The sequence below is a fragment of the Macaca thibetana genome, chromosome 3, assembly GCF_024542745.1.
Source record: "Macaca thibetana thibetana isolate TM-01 chromosome 3, ASM2454274v1, whole genome shotgun sequence".
Taxonomy (NCBI): domain Eukaryota; kingdom Metazoa; phylum Chordata; class Mammalia; order Primates; family Cercopithecidae; genus Macaca; species Macaca thibetana.
This window is the reverse complement of record NC_065580.1, coordinates 51,615,697-51,634,867: the sequence shown is the minus strand read 5'-3', so window position 1 is coordinate 51,634,867 and position 19,171 is coordinate 51,615,697. Positions and strand designations below refer to the sequence as shown.

Below are 19,171 nucleotides of genomic sequence, written 5' to 3'. Positions count from 1 at the left end.
TCACACTTCTGGGTTTTTATCCAAAATAACTGAAATAGGATCCTGAAGAGGTATCTGTGCTCTCATGTTCACAGCAGCACTATTTACAACAGCCAAAATACAGAAATAACCTAAATGTCCACCAGCTGATGACTGGATTTTTTAAATGTGATAGAACAGAATATTATTCTGACTTAAACAAGAAAGAAATCCTGCAATATGCAACAATGTGGATGAACCTTATGGCTATTATGCTTAGTAAAATAAGCCAGTCACAGAAGGACAAATACTGCATGATTCCACTGGCATAAGCTGTCTAAAATAGACAAATGCATAGAAGCAAATAATGGAATTGTGGCTGCCAGGGGCTGGGGGAGAGGAAGAAATGAGTTGTTAATCAATGGGCATAAAATTTTAGTAAAGCAAGATAAGTAAGTTCTAGAGATCTGCTGTTCAACACCGTGCTATAGATAACAATACCATATTATACATTTAAAAATCTGTTAAGAGGGTAGATCTCATGTTAAGTGTTCTTACCATTCTAAAATTTAAAAAATAAAAACACCACACTAACGTAAAGTATTCCTATTAACCTATCCAGAACACTTTAAAAAACAAAGGGAAGAGGAGTAAAATTTCTTTTTTTTTGAAACGGAGTCTCGCTCTGTTGTCCAGGCTGGAGTGCAGTGGCGCAGTCTTGGCTCACTACAACCTCCGCCTCCCAGGGTCACTCCATTCTCCTGCCTCAGCCTCCTGAGAAGCTAGGATTACAGGTGTGTGTCACTATGTCCAGCTAATTTTTTTGTATTTTCAGTAGAGATGGGGGTTTCATCATGTTGGCCAGGCTGGTCTCGAACTCCTGACCTCAAGTGATCAGGCTGCCTCGGGCCTCCCGAAGTGCTGGGTGGTGTGAGCTACCATGCCTAGCCTGAAATTTTTTAAATGAGATGACAGAATGGAATGTTAAAGAGGGAACTGGAGTCTGTTCATTCAGTGCAAATAGGCGAAGAGTGTATCTCTATTTCAAAGTTTAGAAGTAGGGATAGTATCTAATCTCCAGCTCTAATTCCTCCTTTGCATCTACTTTTTTTTGCAAAGAAAACCTTTCTAAAATATCCCGCAGCTCACTTCTTCTCAAGCCTCCTGAGCCCAGATGAGGTCTCATGTCCATGTTTAAACCATTACGTAAAGGAATGAAACTATCATGACCAATCAGGATTTAAACACTGGAGAAATTAAGTGGTCCCTTCCTTGAGCCCAAAGATATTATTAGGAAGAAGAGTACTCAACCAAACTGAGACCCTGCCAAAAAGAAAGAATGGAAAGAAAGGAACTGGGAAGTTAATCAGTAATGTATGCTACACTAAATATAGATCCACGTGCTTTGGAAACCAATTTAAGATGTAAGAGTTGGCATCCTGTTTTGAAAAATAAGATTCTATCCAATTGTTCTTTCCTGGAACATGTAAAGGAGGTCTTCAGGAACTTTTGCTGACAAATTCTGCATTCTCCTCAAGAAGCAACTCTGGATAAACTTGAGAAGTGAACAACTAAACTTCCAGAGACCCAGACCATATAAATTAGATACAGATTTTTTTTTTCAAAGCAGTTGTTACTAATCTCTGTAACTGCTATAGAAACAATTTCATAAATCTCTGTGTACTACCTCATTCTGAGGATCATGCCTTCTTGATGTGCCCACGAAAATAAATTCACCATAAGATATATCCCTAGATATCTAATTTTTTAGTTACATAGTATAAACTGATGGGATTTTAGAGAATGGTTTACCAGATATAATAATTTCAGGATTTTTTCAACAGTGAAATAACTTTAGTTTTAATATAATTAATATGGAAACAATATAGATTATCACCACTGGCAACAGGATATATTCCTAGTTATAATAATAAAACTGTCAGCATTATCTTCCTTTTGGATACGATATTAAAAGAAGGGCACATTTCTGATTCATCAAAAGAGATTTCAAGTCTCTAACACAGAAGTTAAAACAAATGAATAGGCTGGGCGCAATGGCTCACGCCTGTAATCCCAGCACTTTGGGAGGCCGAGGCAGGCTGATCACGAGGTCAGGAGATCGAGACCATCCTGGCTAACACGGTGAAACCCCATCTCCACTAAAAATACAAAACATTAGCCGGGCATGGTGGCGGGTGCCTGTAGCCCCAGCTACTCGGGAGGCTGAGGCAGGAGAATGGCATGAACCCAGGAGGCAGAGCTTGCAGTGAGCCGAGATCGCACCACTGCACTCCAACCTAGGCGACAGAGTGAGACTCCATCTCAAAAAAAAAAAAAAAAAAAAAAAAGAAAGAAAGAAAGAAAGAAAGAAAGAAAGAAAAAAACCGCAAGCTATTTTACTGAATATGTTTCTCAGAAGATCATGCCTCCCTGCCCTATTGTTTATACAATACGAAAGTATAAAATTCTACAGGTACACCTACAATCATAAATTTACATTCAACCCTTCTAACAGCCTTTAGCAATCTTAATTTACCGTATTTACTAAAACAAAGACTGATAAAAACTGTTTCACATTGTTACTGGCTTTTCTATATATAAAGGAATACATTATCTTGGCAATGAAAAGTAGAACAACCCACCTAACTTTCCTGTACAATATTAAACTTAGAGACCCAAAGCTGTCATTCATTAAGAAGAAAGCTAGCATAATTTTAAAGGAACAGTCAACAACAGAATAAGCCTGTAGTTCTGAGGCACTTTGTTTAGATTAAGACACATTTTTTTTGAATTAACATTATTAGTAATATATACTAGAAGGGAAAAGAACTTGAGAACTCTGGGCGTAAGCATCCAAATGAAAAAGAAAATCCCTTAGAATCAAGAAATAAAAAACTTTGATACTTTACTAATTTGAAGTACCTTAAGCTAAATAAATTGTTCTCAAACTGTTAGAAGTGTTCCAGCAAGGGGTGATAGTAAGGTAAAATACAGAGCTTCCATGAACATTATTAAACAACCATATGAAACAGAACACATACCTAGAAATCCTTGCAACTTTGAAATGTATGAAAAACATACTAATGTTTACAGTAAAAGAGCTCCTTGTTTTTGTCTAGATGTTACCCTAAAGGATTTACACTGTATGATAAAAGAACTAATAGACTCATAAATATGGTATGGGTATTATCTGTTAAATATAAATTTTAGCAACATCAATTAGTTTAAAAAAAGGTTTGTATGCATGTGTGTATAATTTCTATATGCTTATCTCTACCACATACAAACCCGTATGTATAAGCATAAGCCTTTCTGGCCATTTGGATTTGAGCACATCACCACCCCCATCTGGTGGTGGCTGAACCCAGTCACATATGTAAGCAATTTAGAGACCATTTAAATCAAATGTACAAACTGAAAATGTTTATAATCTGTCATTACACTGTAGATATATACACATACATTACATTAACTATGAAGAAGTTGTCACAAAAAAAATTTCAATGCATTTAAGAAACAAGTCACTTCAGACTTACAATAAAGGAAAACCTAATCGAAAACTAGAAACAGTTTAATGGTATTTTTTTTCTTTTGATTTTTATTTCAATAGCTTTTGGAGTACAAGGGGTTTTGATTACATAAATTATATAGTGATGAATTCTGAGATTTTAGTGCACCTATCACCCAAGTAGTGTACTTTGTATCTAATATGCAGTTTTTTATCCCATACCCTCAATACCCTTCCTCTTCTGAATCTCCAAATTCCATTTTATCACTAACTCTTTGGTATACTTAGATTAGCTCCCACTTCCAATGAGAACACTTGACATTTAGTTCTCCATTCCTGAGGTATCTCACTTAGAATAACGGCCTCCAGCTTAATCCATATTACTGCAAAACACATTACTTCATTCCTTTTTATGGCTGAGTAGTACTACATGGTGTGTGTGTGTGTGTGTATGTGTGGATATATATATATATATATACCACGTTATCTTTATTCACTCATTGGTCAATGGGCATTTAGGTGGGTTCCATATCTTTGTAATTGTGAATTAGTCTGCAATAAAGATACGTGGGCATGTGTCTTTTTCATATAATGACTTCTTTTCCTTTGGATAGATACCCAGTAGTGGGACTGCTGGATTGAATGGTAGATCTACTTTTAGTTCTTTAAGGAATCTCCGTACTGTTTTCCATAGAGGTTGTATTAATTTATATTCCCACCAGCAGCATATAAGCATTCCCCTTTTACCGCATCCACACCAGCAGCTATTGGTTTTTGACTTTCTAATAAAGGCCATTCTAGCAGGAGTAGGCTGGTATCTCATTGTGATTTTAATTTGCATTGTCCTAACGATTAGGGATGTTGAACATTTTTTCACGTTTCTCGGTCATTTGTGTATCTTCTTTTGAGAAATGTCTATTCATGTCATTTGCCTACTTTTTAGTGGGATTATTTATTTTTCTTGCTGATTTGAGTTCCTTGTAGATTCTGTTAGTTCTTTGTCAGATGCACAGTTTACAAATATTTTCTCCCATTCTGTGGATTGTCTGTTTATTTTGATGATTATTTCTTTTGCTGTAGAGAAGTTATTTAACCAGGTCCCATTTATTTATTTTTGTTGCATTTGCTTTTGGGATTTTAGTCATGAATTTTTTGTCTAGGCCAACGTCTAGGTTTTCTTCTAGGATTTGTATGGCTTTGGGTCTTAGATTTAAGTCTTTGATCCATCTTGAGTTGATTTTTGTATAAAGTGAGAGGGATACAGTTTCATTCTTCTACATGTGGCTAGCCAGTTTTCTCAGCACCTTTTAATAGGGTGTCCTTTCCCCAATTTATGTTTTTTTTGTTTTGTTTTGTTTTGTTTTGTTTTTTTGAGACGGAGTCTCGCTCTGTCGCCCGGGCTGGAGTGCAGTGGCCGGATCTCAGCTCACTGCAAGCTCCGCCTCCCGGGTTCACGCCATTCTCCTGCCTCAGCCTCCAGAGTAGCTGGGACTACAGGCGCCCGCCACCTCGCCCGGCTAGTTTTTGTATTTTTTTAGTAGAGACGGGGTTTCACCGTGTTAGCCAGGATGGTCTCGATCTCCTGACCTCGTGATCCGCCCGTCTCGGCCTCCCAAAGTGCTGGGATTACAGGCTTGAGCCACCGCGCCCGGCCCAATTTATGTTTTTGTATGCTTTGTTGAAGATCACTTGCTTCTAAGTATTTGGCTTTATTTCTGAGTTCTCTATTCTGTTTCATTGGTTCTATGTACCTACTTTTATACCAGAACCATGCTGTTTTGGTAACTATAGCCTTGTGGTACAACTAAGAGTTCAGTAAGATGAGGCTTCCAGATGTGTTCTTTTTGCTAAGGATTGCTTTGGTTATTTGGGCTCTTTTTGGTTCCATATGAATTTTAGGATTTTTTTTTTCCCATTTGGTGAAAAACAATGTTGGTATTTTGATGGGGAATTGCACTAATTATGTATATTGCTTTGGGCAGTACGGTTATTTTCACAATATTGATTCTTCCAATCTATGAACATGGGATGTGTTTCCATTTGTTTGTAGTTCACCTTGTAGAGATCTTTCACCCCCTTGGTTAAGTATATTCCTAGTATTTTATCTTTTTTGCAGATGCAAAAGGGGCTAAGTTCTTGATTTGATTCTCAGCTTGGTCGTTGTTGGTGTGCAGCAGTGCTACTGATTTGTGTACATTTTGTAACCTGAGACTTTACTTGTTTATCAAATCTAGGAGTCTTCTGGAGCAGTATTTAGGGTTTTTTACATATACAATGATATCATCAGTGAACAGTGATAGTTTCACTTCCTTTTCCAATTTGGATGCCCTTTACTTCTTTCTCTTGCCTGACTGCTCTGACTAGGACTAGCACTTCCAGTAGTATGTTGAATAGAAGTGATCAAAGTGGGCATCCTTGTCTTGTTCCAGTTCTCAGGGGGAAGGCTTTCAACTTTTCCCATTCAGTATGATGTCAGCTGTGGGTTTGTCATATATGGCTTTTATTAATTTGAGGGAAATCCCCTCTATGCCTAGTTTGTTGAGGGTTTTTATCATAAAAGGTTGCTGGATTTTACCAGATGCTTTTTCTGCATCTATTGAGATGATCATGTAGTTTTCATTTATAATTCTGTTTAAGTGATATATCACATTTATTGACTTGCATATGTTAAATCACCCCTGAATCCCTGGAATAAAACCCACTCGATCACCATGCATTATCTTTTTGATGTGATGTTGGATTTGGTTAGCTAGTATTTTGTTGAAATTTTTCGCATCTATGTTCATTAGGGATATTACTCTATACTTTTCCTTTTTTGTTATGTCCTTTCTGAGTTTTGGTATCAGGGTGATACTGGCTTCATAGAACGATTCCGGGAAGATTCCCTCTCTCTCAATCTTTTGGAATAGTTGCAGTAGGATTGGTACCAGTTCATCTTTGAATATCCGGTAGAATTCAGCTGTGAATCCATGTAGCCCTGGGCTTTTTCTTTGTTGGCAATTTTTTTTTTATTACTGATTCAATCTTGCTGCTTGTTATTGGTCTGCTCAGGGTTTCTATTTCTTCCTGATTTAATCTAGGAGGGTTGTATGTTTCCAGGAATTTATCCATTTCCTCAAGGTTTTCTAGTTGATACGCATAGAGGTGTTAACAGTAGCTTCAAATGATCTATTGTGTTCTGTGGCACTGGTTGTAATGTCTCCACTTTCATTTCTAATTGATCTATCTTATTTGAATCTTCTTTTTTTTTTTTTTTTTTTTGGTTCATCTAGCTAATGCTCTATCCATTTTGTTTCTCTCTCAAAGAACCAGCTTTTTGTTTCATTTACCTTTTGCATGGTTTCTGTTTGTTTCAATCGCATTTAGTTCTGCTCTCATCTTTGTTCTTTCTTTTTCTTGTGCTAGCTTTGGGTTCAGTTTGTTCTTGTTTCTCTACTTTTAGTTTCTCTGTTTGTTCTTGTTTCACTAGTTTCTAGTGACATTAGATTGTCAATATGTGATCTTTCAGACTTTTTGATGTAGGCAGTTAGTGCTATAAACTTACCTCATCGCACTGCTTTGGTTGTATCCCAAAGGTTTTGATAACTTGTGTCACTATTAGTTATGAGTTTTCAAATTTCTATCTTGATTTCATTGTTAATCCAAAATCTTTCAGGAGCAGATTGTTTAACTTCCATGTATTTTTATAGTTTGGGGGGGTTCCTTTTGTAGTTGATCTCTAGTTTAATTCCACTGTGGTCTGAAAGGATATCTGATATGATTCTGATATTTTTTTAATTTATTGAGACTTGTTTTGTGGCCTATCATATAGGCAGAATCTTCCTTATGCTGATGAGAAGAATGTATATTCTGCAGTTCTTGGGCACAATGCTCTGTAAATATCTGTTAGGTCTATTAGTGTAGTTTAAGTTGTTTCTTTGTCGATTTTCTGTCTCAATGATCTGTCTAGTGCTGTCAGTGGAGTAATAAAGTCCCCCCACTATTACTGTGTTGCTGTCTGTCTTATTTCTTAGATCAAGTAGTAATTGTTTTTATGAATCTGGGGAGCTGCAGTGTTAGTTGCATATAAACTTAGGATTGTAGTATCTTCTTGTTGGATTGATCCTTTTATCATTATAAAACAACACTGTCTTTTTTTTTTTAATGTTGTTGCTTTAAAGTCTGTTTGATATAAGAATAGCTACTCCTGCTTACTTTTGGTTTCCATTTGTGTGCAATATTTTTTCCACTCCTTTGCCTTGAGTATTATGTTAGGCAGGTCTCTTGAAGACAGTAAATATTTGGTTTGTGATTTTTTTTTTAATCCATTCTGCCAATCTGTATCTTTTAAGTGGAGCATTTAGGCCATTTACATTCAACGTTAATATTGAGATGTGAGGTACTGTTCCATTCATCATGTTAATTGTTACCCAGGTAATTTTTTATTTTTTATTTTTTTTTTATTTTTTGAGACAGAGTCTCACTCTGTCATCAGGCTGGAATGCAGCAGCACAATCTCAGCTCACTGCAACCTCCACCTCCTGGGTTCAAGCAATTCTACTGCCTCAGCCTCCCGAGTAACTGAAATTATAGGCACATACCAACATGCCCAGCTAATTTTTGTGTTTTTAGTAGAGACGGGGTTTCACCCTGTTGGCCAGGATGGTCTCGATCTCTTGAACTCGTGATCCGCCTGCTTCGGCCTCCCAAAGTGCTGGGATTACAAGTGTGAGCCACCGTGCCCGGCTGATATTTTGGGGTTTTTTTGGCAGTGTTGATTTTAGGCCCTGCGAGGGCCTATATGCTTTCAAGGGGTTTTAATTGGGCGCATATCAAGCTCCTGTTTCAAGATTTAGAACTCATTTTAACATTTCTTGTATGGCTGGTCTGGCAGTAACAAATTCCCTCAATATTTACTTGTCTGAAAATACTTTATTTCTCCTTCATTTATGAAATTTAGTTTTGTTAGATACAAAACTCTTGGCTGACAGTTATTCTGTTTAAGGAGGCTAAAGATAGGACTCCCAATTCCTTTTGGCTTGTAAGGCTTCTGCCAAGGAGTCTGCTATTAGTCTGATAGGTTTTCCTTTATAGGTTACCTGATGCTTTTGTTTCATTGCTCTTAGAATTCTTTCCCTCATTTTGACTTTGGATAGGCTGATGACTATATGCCTTGGTGATGACCTTTTTACAATGACTTTGACAGGATTTCTCTGAGCTTCCCATATTTGGATATCTAAATCTCTAGCAAAATCAGGAAAGTTTTCCTCAATTATTCCCTCAAATAAATTTCCTAGACTTTTTGCTTTCTCTTCTCCCTCAGTAATACCAATTATTCTTAGGTTTGGCGGTTTTACATAATCCCATATTTCTTGGAGACTCTGCTCATTTCTTTTGACTCTTCTTTGTTTTTGACTGATTGGGCTAATTCAAAAACCTTATTATTCGAGCTCTGAAATTCTTTCTTCTACTTGTTCCAGTATATTGTTGAAACCTTCCACTGTATTTTGTAATGCCTTAAGAGAGCCTTTCATTTCCAGAAGTTCTGATAGCTTCTGACAGGTTTTTTGCTGCTGTTGTTATTTCAATTTCATTTAGTTCTGCTCTGATCGTTGTCATTTCCTTTTCTTCTGCTATCTTTGGGTTCAGTTTGTTCTTGTTTCTTTAGTTCCTTCAGGTGTGACACTAGGCTGTCAATTTGTGTTCTTTCAGACTTTTTGATGTAGGCATTTAGTGCTATACACTTTCCCCATAGCACTGCTTTAGTTGTATCTCAGAAGTTTTCATAACTTGTGTCACTATTAATTATGAATTTTTAAATTTTCATCTTGATTTCATTGTTAACTGTTATCATTGCTGACATCTATCTCTTTAGAAAATTCTACATTTACATCCTGAATTTTTTTTTAAACTTCTCTATGTTGGTTTTCACCTTTCTCTAGTATCTCTTGGAGTAGCTTAATAATCAATATTTTGAATTCATTATCCGGTATTTCAAAGAGTTCATCTTAGTTTGGATTCATTGTTGGAGGGCTAGTGTGATCTTCTGGGGGTGTTACAGAATCCTGTTTTATCATATTACCAGAATTACCTTTCTGGTTCCTTCTCATTTGGATAGACTATTTCTTCTGATTATTCTTGAATTTTATTTTTGATTTGACTATGCTTTTTAAATTTCTTTTTTCCCCCCATAAGGATGTGATTTTAATGTTTATAGCTTATTGTAGCCAAATTCAGTTCTTGGGGGGATAAACTCTTAGTTCCTTGGTTATAAAGAGTCTTTGTATGATAGCTTTCTCTGCTGCTGGTTGTAGTAGCAATATATTGGTCATGTGAGCAAGCTGACTGTCTCTTATAGGGTTGAAATGGTAGAAGTCTCTTGATGCTTAATCTCATTCCCCTGTGATGATGTGTGCTTTTTTATTTATTTTTTCCCCAGCATTTTACTTACTAGATTGAATATTTTAGGCTTCAGAACAAAACAGGAGATGTCCACAGGTAAAAACCACCTATGGCTAAAGCAGGTGGATAAATGCAGTACCCAATGGTGGGCAAAGGTCCCAGCCTTGACAGAAGTGGCTGAGGAAGCTCTCAGTGAAACACACTGAGGTCTTATCAGAGGGAAGGACTGGAGCCACCTTAGCTCCCTTATCAGGCCGGCAGAAAATTCATCTGCAGGAATGTTGATGTTCCAAGTGGAGAGGAATTGTGACTCTGCCTCTCATGCAGTCCTACACTTGGAGTGCACTCCTCCTGTGGGGATGCAGTCACCCTGAAGTGTTTCAGAGAGGTTGTCTATAGGTACACCTATGGCAAGCTCCCATGGGAAAAGCTCCATCTGTGTCTGCAGTGGTGAATGAGGGGGAAAGGAAGTCCTCTTCTCTAAGACTATTCACAAGCACCAGGGCTGCCTGACTGTTGGGGCAGAGCTGCAGACTTTCCTTGCTGAGCCCAGCACGGCAACTATATCTCTTCTGAAAGAAACTTCCCACCAGTGGAAAGATCTGGGACTCAAGGCCTGCAGCCTGGGTTCTTTTGTGCCATGGGTGGTCCCCTGATGTGGTACACTCTCCCTTCCCCTAGGAGCAGGTGTCCCTAAGGACCAGACTACTGTGAATGCTGTTTTTCCTCTGGGTCTAGATGCGCAGTGTGGCTGCCATACTCCATGCTAGTGCTGGGAATGCCTGCAAGGAATCTAGAGATATGGCCTGTCCTCAAGTCTCCCAGCAGTGGATACCAGCACCAGCTCTGATGGGGGTGGCAGGAAAGTGACACAGACTGAGACTCCTTGATTATGGATAGTCTTAATGTGTTGGCTTTCTCAAATGATGGTTGTAGTCATAATGCAAAGGTTATGTGGACACATTTAGGACCTCCTAGTTAGCCAGGGTAGTACGGGCAATGGTGATAGCTGAGGTCATGCACAAGTTTTCTCCTTCCTGGGTGCAGTGTTATTCTACCTGGAGATGATGTAATGGACTGTGTTAGTTGGCCTCCAGTCAGGAAATGACGTGTGCAAAAGAGCACCAGCAGCAGTAGTAGCAGTGGTATTGTGTTGGCCTTATGTTACCCAGGGGCGGTGCTCTGGTTTCTCAGGGATGGGCAGGGCCATAAAGCTCCCAAAAATGTTACCCAGGGGCGGTGCTCTGGTTTCTCAGGGATGGGCAGGGCCATAAACCTCCCAAAAGTTTCTGTCCTTTGTGTTAAACTACCAGGGTGGCTGGAGGGGTAAAGCCTGGTGGGGGCTAGGTCAGCCAAGTCCCTGCTCTGACTCTCCACAAGTGGGGCAAGCAGCAGCCCCTGGGCAGGAGTTCCAGGGAGGTTTCTCTGGGAGTTCGAGGGAGGTTTCTCTGGGCACTGGGGTAATGTTCCAGAGAGGTGTATTAACTGCCTCTGCTGCACAGAGAATTTTATGTAGGGAGTGGGAAGTAACAGGTGATAGTAAACCCCACCCAGCTCCCTGCATACTTGGCAAGGCAGATCTCACACCCACAGTTCCCCAGTGGCAGCATCCAGCTAAGTTCCAGACCTTGTACTCAAAACTGCCCCAAGCCATATGCCTTCCCTGTGGGGAAACAGGAACCACAGGTTTCAGATCACACCCCTCCCAGTTGGCTCACACAGCTGGGGCACCCAGCTCACGAGCTTGTGGCTACAGGATACTTGCCCTTTGCCCTCTGGTTCTGGTCAAGGACATTCTTCCTCATTTAAGGTTATCACGAAATTCAGTTGGGAGCTTCTTTCAACCTGTGACTGCCTCCTAAATTAGCTGGCGGACTTCCATGAAATACACTGTGAAATAAAACTTTTTTTTTTTTTTTGAGATGGAGTCTTGCTCTGTCACCCAGGCTGGAGGGCAGTGGCACAATCTCGGCTCACTGCAGGCTCTGCCTCCCCAGTTCACACCATTCTCCTGCCTCAGCCTCCTGAGTAGCTGGGACTACAGGCCCCCGCCACCACGCCCGGCTAACTTTTTGCATTTTTTTTTTAGTAGAGATGGGGTTTCACCGTATTAGCCAGGATGGTCTTGAACTCCTGACCTCATGATCCGCCCGCCTCAGCCTCCCAGAGTGCTGGGATTACAGGCATGAGCCACCACGCCGGCCGAAATAAAACTTTCTAAAATCTTCACCAACTACAACATATTATAGACATCTCAAAAAAATATTAATTACTTCAGTAATTAATGGGTCCCTATTATATGGAAAGATTATATAAATCATACTTTCATCTATACATAAGCCAAAAATGTTTGCCTATAAGTATTGTTTTAACAGATTAGGAAATATCATAGCTACAATAAGAACAACAGTGGATGAAACAAGTTTAAACTACCTCTCCCTTCCACAATAAATATATCATAATGTTTCTATGACATGTTTGGTTTTAAGAATATTCTCTCATGACACATGGTGTTAATATATTGCAGCTTAGCAATAAAAAAGTAAAACTCAGAAAATAGACCAGAAGCAATTAAAATTAGTAAAGGAAATATTTTCTATCATATCCAATTGTTTGATTATACTTTTAAAAAATGATTAAAGCTTTAAAATAGAATATTAAGTTACTAGCAACACTCAACCCACAATTCCAACATAAAATACATTTTCTACATAAACATGGCCTATTTTATACACACACACACACACACACACACACACACATTTTATATTTTGGTTTTATTATGAGGTAATAGCTCAATCAGAAGTCATTTTCTCATGTTCACTGAATTATGATATACATTTAAACCTATTTTTATATAAGGTATTCTTAGAAAGTACAATACAAATGTATTTTTTTTTAAAAAAAAAAGGACACTGGGAGACCTACCAATAGCAGCAATCCCTTTTATGAAGCCATTAAATGCTGCTACAGAGTTTAAGAAAAGAGTACAGCATTGGTGGTTTAAGAGCTCAGGCTTTGGAATCAGATTTTTATAGATACACCAGATGTGTATCCTTAGGACCCACTGGAATATAAATTCTACAAAGGGTAGGAGGTTTCTGTTTTGTTCAGTGTATTATATTTTCAGTGTCTAGAATAGCATACAGCATATTCTGTTTCTGTTTTCACAAGTATTCTGTTTTCACAAGTGGGATATCACATAGTAGATATTCAATAAACAATGGCTGAATAAGTAAATGAATTTTTCCAAGTTTTATGATAAAAGAATGATGAAAGTTTTTTTATTGTTACTTCATGGAAAGTGCAGATGAGCCCAAATAGGAAGACTAGGCAGAGACTGGTTTACCCCATGGATATCATCATCATCACCATCATCAGTATACTGTTGTTGTCATTATCAGCTTTATGCTGAGTTTATAGATAAGGACAGATCTTCCATTTCTCAAACACAGAAACTGCATTTTACTCACTCTGTAGGAGATTCTAACAAGCTACAGGGCTTATGTATATTGAAACCTAATTGACTGATAAATAAATTAAATGAATTATAAACCATGATTTTCATAAACAGACTAAAGAGTACTCATGAAGGTATGGTCTGGTTACTTTTTACGGGAAATTTTTCCTCCTTCAATCTCTATTTGTAGGATAAGTCGAAAATAGATTAGATAATACTAAAAAGCTATTCAGAATTAATGTTATCATGAGACTCAATATGCAGGATATAAATATATTATTGATCAAAACTAAAAATCTTGCTAGATATATAAAACGAAGAGATTGATTCAGTAAAGCATCAATATTTTAAAAAGATACAACGTTTATCATAGTAACCTACACATTTGAACCATAAATATAATAACAATTCTGTTTTCACAAGTGGGATTAGTAGAGAATCATTCTAACATTTGAGAGACTAAATGCATTAATATATAGAACTGGGAAAATTTCAGAAGCATGAGTTGTCATTATGGTGTGTAAGAGATACAGTCATCCTCACCCTACTGTGAATCCCATATTCCATTTCCCCTCAAAAGTACAGTATCCATCAATGGGAGGTGGAGAGGAGAATGATGAATCCTTACTGCCTCAACTGAGGACTTTAATGTAAAAGCTGGGCTGTCAAAGAAACCCCCTACTAATCATCCTTCTCTTACTTTTGTTGCTAGTCTCTTTTTCATTATCTTTTGATTTACTGTTAGTCAAATTAAGGCCCTCTTTAGAACAAGTCAGGCAATAAAATATCCATAAAAATTATTAAATCAATTCTCAGCATAGCAAAATAAAGTTTCTAAGTCAGAAAAAGTAAAAAAGAGAACAGATCCTGGATTGTGACAAACTGACCCAGGTAAATACTGTCCCTTGGCAGCCATGAATGTGTAGTAAGTACATTACCTTACCCATGCTTAAATAACATCACCACTTTGTAGTAAAGCCCATCTAAATTTTCATCTAGTCCCAAGACTCTTCTTAAAGAAAAATCCTGAATCTATGTGATATAACTTAATCATTCAATCCATGCTGTGTAGTTTTATTTTTTAAACTATTACATAATAACCTGCATTAAAAAGTACAATAAACATGTCTGCACTAAAATAATTCTGCTTATTCTCTGACAATAAAAACATACTTTTCATTTTCATTTCCCTAATGCCTAACGATGTTGAGCATATTTACAGATGCATATTTGTCATCACCTTGGGTGAAGTATCTGTTCAACTCTTTTTCCTATTTTTTAAGTGGGTTGTTGGAGTTCCTATTAAGTTTTGAGTCTTTTGATATGTCTGGATACAAGTCCTCTAACAAATACATACTTTGCAAATATTTTCTCCTTGTCCACAGTTTGTCTTTTTATTCTCGTAACAGTATCATTTGAAGAATGTCTTAAATTTTGATGAAATCTAACTTATCAACTTTCTTCTCTTGTGAATTGTGCTTTGGGTAACACCTAAGAATCACTGTCTAATTCAAAGTCACAAAAATCTTCTATGTCTCTGGGAGAGACCTCCCAACAGGAAATGATAGACACCTCATACAGGAGAGCTCCAGCTGGCATCAGGCCAGTGCCCCTCTGGAACGAAGCTTCCAGAGGAAGGAGCAGGCAGCAATCTTTTCTGTTCTGCAGCCTCCACTGGTGATACCCAGGCAAACAGGGTCTGCAGTGGACCCCCAGCAAACCTCAGCAGACCTGCAGAAGAGGGGCCTGTTGGAAGAAAACCTAACAAACAGAAAGCAGCAACAACAACAACAACAAAAAGACCCCCACGCAAAACCCACATCCAAAGGTCATCAGCCTCAAAGATCAAAGGTAGATAAATCCACAAAGATGAGGAAAATCCAGTGAAAAAAACGTTGAAAATTCCAATAACCAGAATGCCTCTTCTGCTCCAAATGATCGCAACAGCTCTCCAGCAAGGGTGCAGAACTAGACAGAGGATGAGATGAACTGACAGAAGTAGACTTCAGAAGGTGGCTAATTACAAACTCTGCTGAGCTAAATGAGCACGTTCTAACCCAATGCAAAGAAGCTAAGAACCTTGATAAAAGGTTACAGGAGCTGCTAACTAGAATAACCAGTTTAGAGGGAAACATTAACGACCTGATGCAGCTGAAAAACTTCGTGAAGCATACACAAGTATCAACAGCCGAATAGATCAAGTGGAAGAAAGGATATCAGAGTTTGAAGATCACCTTGCTGAAATAAGGCCTACAGACAAGATTAGAGAAAAAAGAATGAAAAAAAAATGAACAAAACCTTGGAGAAATACGGGACTACATAAAAATACAGAACCTATGATTGATTGGAGTACCTGAAAAAGATGCGGTGAATGGAATCAAGTTGGAAAACACGCTTCAGGATATTAGCCAAGAGAACTTCCCCAACCTAGCAAGACAGGCCAACATTCAAATTCAGGAAACACAGAGAACACCACTAAGATATTCCACGAGAAGATCAACCCCAAGACATATAATCATACATTCTTCAAGGTTGAATTGAAGGAAAAAATGTTAAGGGCAGCCAGATAAAAAGGTCAGGTCACCTAGAAAACGGAAGCCCATCAGACTAACAGCGGATACCTCTCAGCAGAAACCCTACAAGCCAGAAGAGAGTGGGGGGCCAATATTCAACATTCCGGGTTTTTTTTTCCTTTTTTTTTTTTCTTGAGACGGAGTCTCACTGTCAACCAGGCTAGAGTACAGTGGCACAATCTTGGCTCACCACAACCTCCACCTCCCAGGTTCAAGTGATTCTCCTGCCTCAGCCTCCTGAGTAGCTGGGATTACAGGCACACACCACCACGCCCAGCTAATTTTTCTATTTTTAGTAGAGAAGGGGTTTCACTATGTTGGTCAGGCTGGTCTCGAACTCCTGACCTCAAGATCTGCCCGCCTTGGCCTCCCAAAGTGCTGGGATTACAGGCATGAGCCACCGCGCCCAGCCTCAGCATTCTTAAAGAAAAGAATTTTCAACCCAGAATTTCATATCCAGCCAAACTAAGCTTCATAAACAAAGCAGAAAAAAGAAAGGAAATCCCTTCTAGACAAGCAAATGCTAAGGGATGTCATCACCACCAGGCCTGCCTTGCAAGAGCTCCCGAAGTAAGCACTAAATATGGAAAGGAAAAACCAGTACCAGCCATTGCAAAAACAAGCCAAAATGAAAACACCAATGACACTATGAAGAAACTGCATCAACTAGTGTGCAAAATAACGAGGTAGCATCATGAATGACAGGATCAAATTCACACATAACAATTTTAACCTTAAACGTAAATGGGCTAAATGCCCCAATTAAAAAGGTACAGACTGGCAAACTGAATAAAGAGTCAAGACCCATCGATGAGCCATATTTAGGAGAACCATCTCATGTGCAAAGATACACATAGGCTGAAAATAAAGGGATAGATGAAAATTTACCAAGCAAATGGGAAACAAAAAAAGGCAGGGGTTACAATCCTAGTCTCTGATAAAAAAGACTTTAAACCAACAAAGATCAAAAAAGACAAAGAAGGGCATTATATGATGGTAAACGGATCAATACAACAAGAAAAGCTAACTATCCTAAACATATATGCACCCAATAGAGGAGCACCAAGATTCATAAAACAAGTTCTTAGAGACCTACAAAGAGACTCAGACTCCCACACAGCAATAGTGGGAGACTTTAACAACCCACTGTCAACATTAGACAGATCAACAGGACAGAAAATTAATGAGGATATTCAGGAATTGAACTCACTCTGGATCAAGTAAACCTAACAGACATCTACAGAACTCTCCAATCCAAATCAACAGAATATACCTTCTTCTCAGTGCCACACAGCAGTTATTCTAAAATCAACCACATAAGTAAACATTCCTCAGCAAATGCAAAAGAATGGAAATCATAACAAACAGTCCACAATGCAATCAAAGTAGAACTCGGGATTAAGAAACTCACTCAAAACCAAACAACTACATGGAAATTGAACAACCTGCTCCTAAATGACTCCTGGGTAAATAACGAAATTAAAGGACGAAATCAAGAATTTCTTTAAAACCAACTAGAACAAAGAGACAACATACCAGAACCACTGGGACACAGCTAAAGCAGTGTTTAGAGGGAAATTTATAGCACTAAATGCCCACAGGAGAAAGCGGGAAAGATCTAAAATCGACACCTTAACATCACAATTAAAAGAACTAGAGAAGCAAGAGCAAACAAGCCCAAAAGCTAGCAGAAGACAAGAAATGACTAAGATCAGAGCAGAACTGAAGAAGACAGAGACATGAAAAGTCCTTCAAAAAATTCATGAATCCAACAGCTGGTTTTTTGAAAAAATTAACAAAATAGAGCATTAGCTAGACTAATAAAGAGAAAAGAATCAAGTAGACACAATAAAAAAAATGATAAAGGGGATGTCACCACTGACCCCAAAGAAATACAAACTACCATCAAGAGAATACTATAAACACCTCTATACAAATAAACTAGAAAATCTAGAAGAAATGGAAAAATACTTGGACACATACACACTCCCGAGACTAAGCCAGGAAGAAGTCAAATCTCTGAATAGACCAGTAACAAATCCTGAAATTGAGGCACTAATAGCCTATCAACCAAAAAAGCCCAGGACCAGACAGATTCACACCAAATTCTACCAGAGGTACAAACAGGAGCTGGTACCACTCCTTCTGAAGCTATTCCCAACAACTAAAAAGGAGGGACTCGTCTCTAACTCATTTTATGAGGCCAGCATCATCCTGATAACCAAAACCTGGCAGAGACAACAAAAAAAGAAAACTTCAGGCCAATATCCCTGATGGACATTTATGTGAAAATCCTCAATAAAATACTGACAAACCAAATCCAGCAGCACATTAAAAAGCTTATCCACCACGATCAACTCAGCTTCATCCCTGGGATGTAAGGCTGGTTCAACATATGCAAATCAATAAACGTAACCCATCACATAAACAGAACCAACGACAAAAAACACAAGATTACCTCAACAGATGCAGAAAAGGGCTCTGATAAAATTCAAGAGAGCTTCATGTTAAAAACTCTCAATAAAGTAGGTACTGATGGAATATATCTCAAAATAATAAGAGCTATTTGTGACAAACCCATAGCCAATATCATACTGAATGGGCAAAAGTTGGAAGCATTCCCTGTGAAAACTGGCACAAGACAAGGATGTCCTCTCTCACCTCTCCTATTCAACACAGTATTGGAAGTTCTGGTCAGGGCAATCAGGCAAGATAAAGAAATAAAAGTATTCGAATAGGAAGAGAGGAAGTCAAATTGTCTGTTTGCAGATGACATGACTGTATATTTAGAAAACCCCATCGTCTCAGCCCAAAAACTCCTTAAGCTAATAAGCAACTTCAGTGAAGTCTCAGGATACAAAATTAATGTGCAAAAATCACAAGCATTCCTATACACCAACAATAGACAAGCAGAGAACCCAATCATGAATGAACTCCCACTCACCAATACTACGAAGAGAACAAAATATCTAGAAATACAGCTAATAAGGGCAGTGAAGCACCTCTTCAAGGAGAACTATAAACCACGGCTCAAGGAAATAAGAGAAGACACAAACTAATGAGAAAACATTCCATGCTCATGAATGGGAAGAATCATTATTGTGAAAATGGCCATACTGCCCAAAGTAATTTATAGATTTAATGCTATTCCTATCAAACTACCATTGACATTCTTCGCAGAGTTAGAAAAAACTACTTTAAATTTCATATGGAACCAAAAAAGAGCCCATAGAGCCAAGACAATCCTAACCAAAAGGAACAAAACTGGAGGCATCATGCGATCTGACTTCA

At 38.3% G+C, this 19,171-nt stretch overlaps 1 protein-coding gene and 1 long non-coding RNA gene across 2 annotated transcripts in view; both read right to left on the bottom strand.

Moving 5' to 3' along the window:
- The window catches only part of COG5 (component of oligomeric golgi complex 5), a 368,980-nt gene that overhangs the window by 299,534 nt on the left and 50,275 nt on the right, over nucleotides 1-19,171 (bottom strand). The gene's annotated exons all lie outside the window — the stretch shown is intronic.
- LOC126949831 (uncharacterized) lies at nucleotides 6,694-17,629 on the bottom strand. The gene is made up of 2 exons (XR_007723969.1): nucleotides 11,124-17,629; nucleotides 6,694-11,061 (listed from the first exon to the last, which is right to left on the bottom strand). It is a non-coding gene; the product is annotated as an uncharacterized LOC126949831 (long non-coding RNA).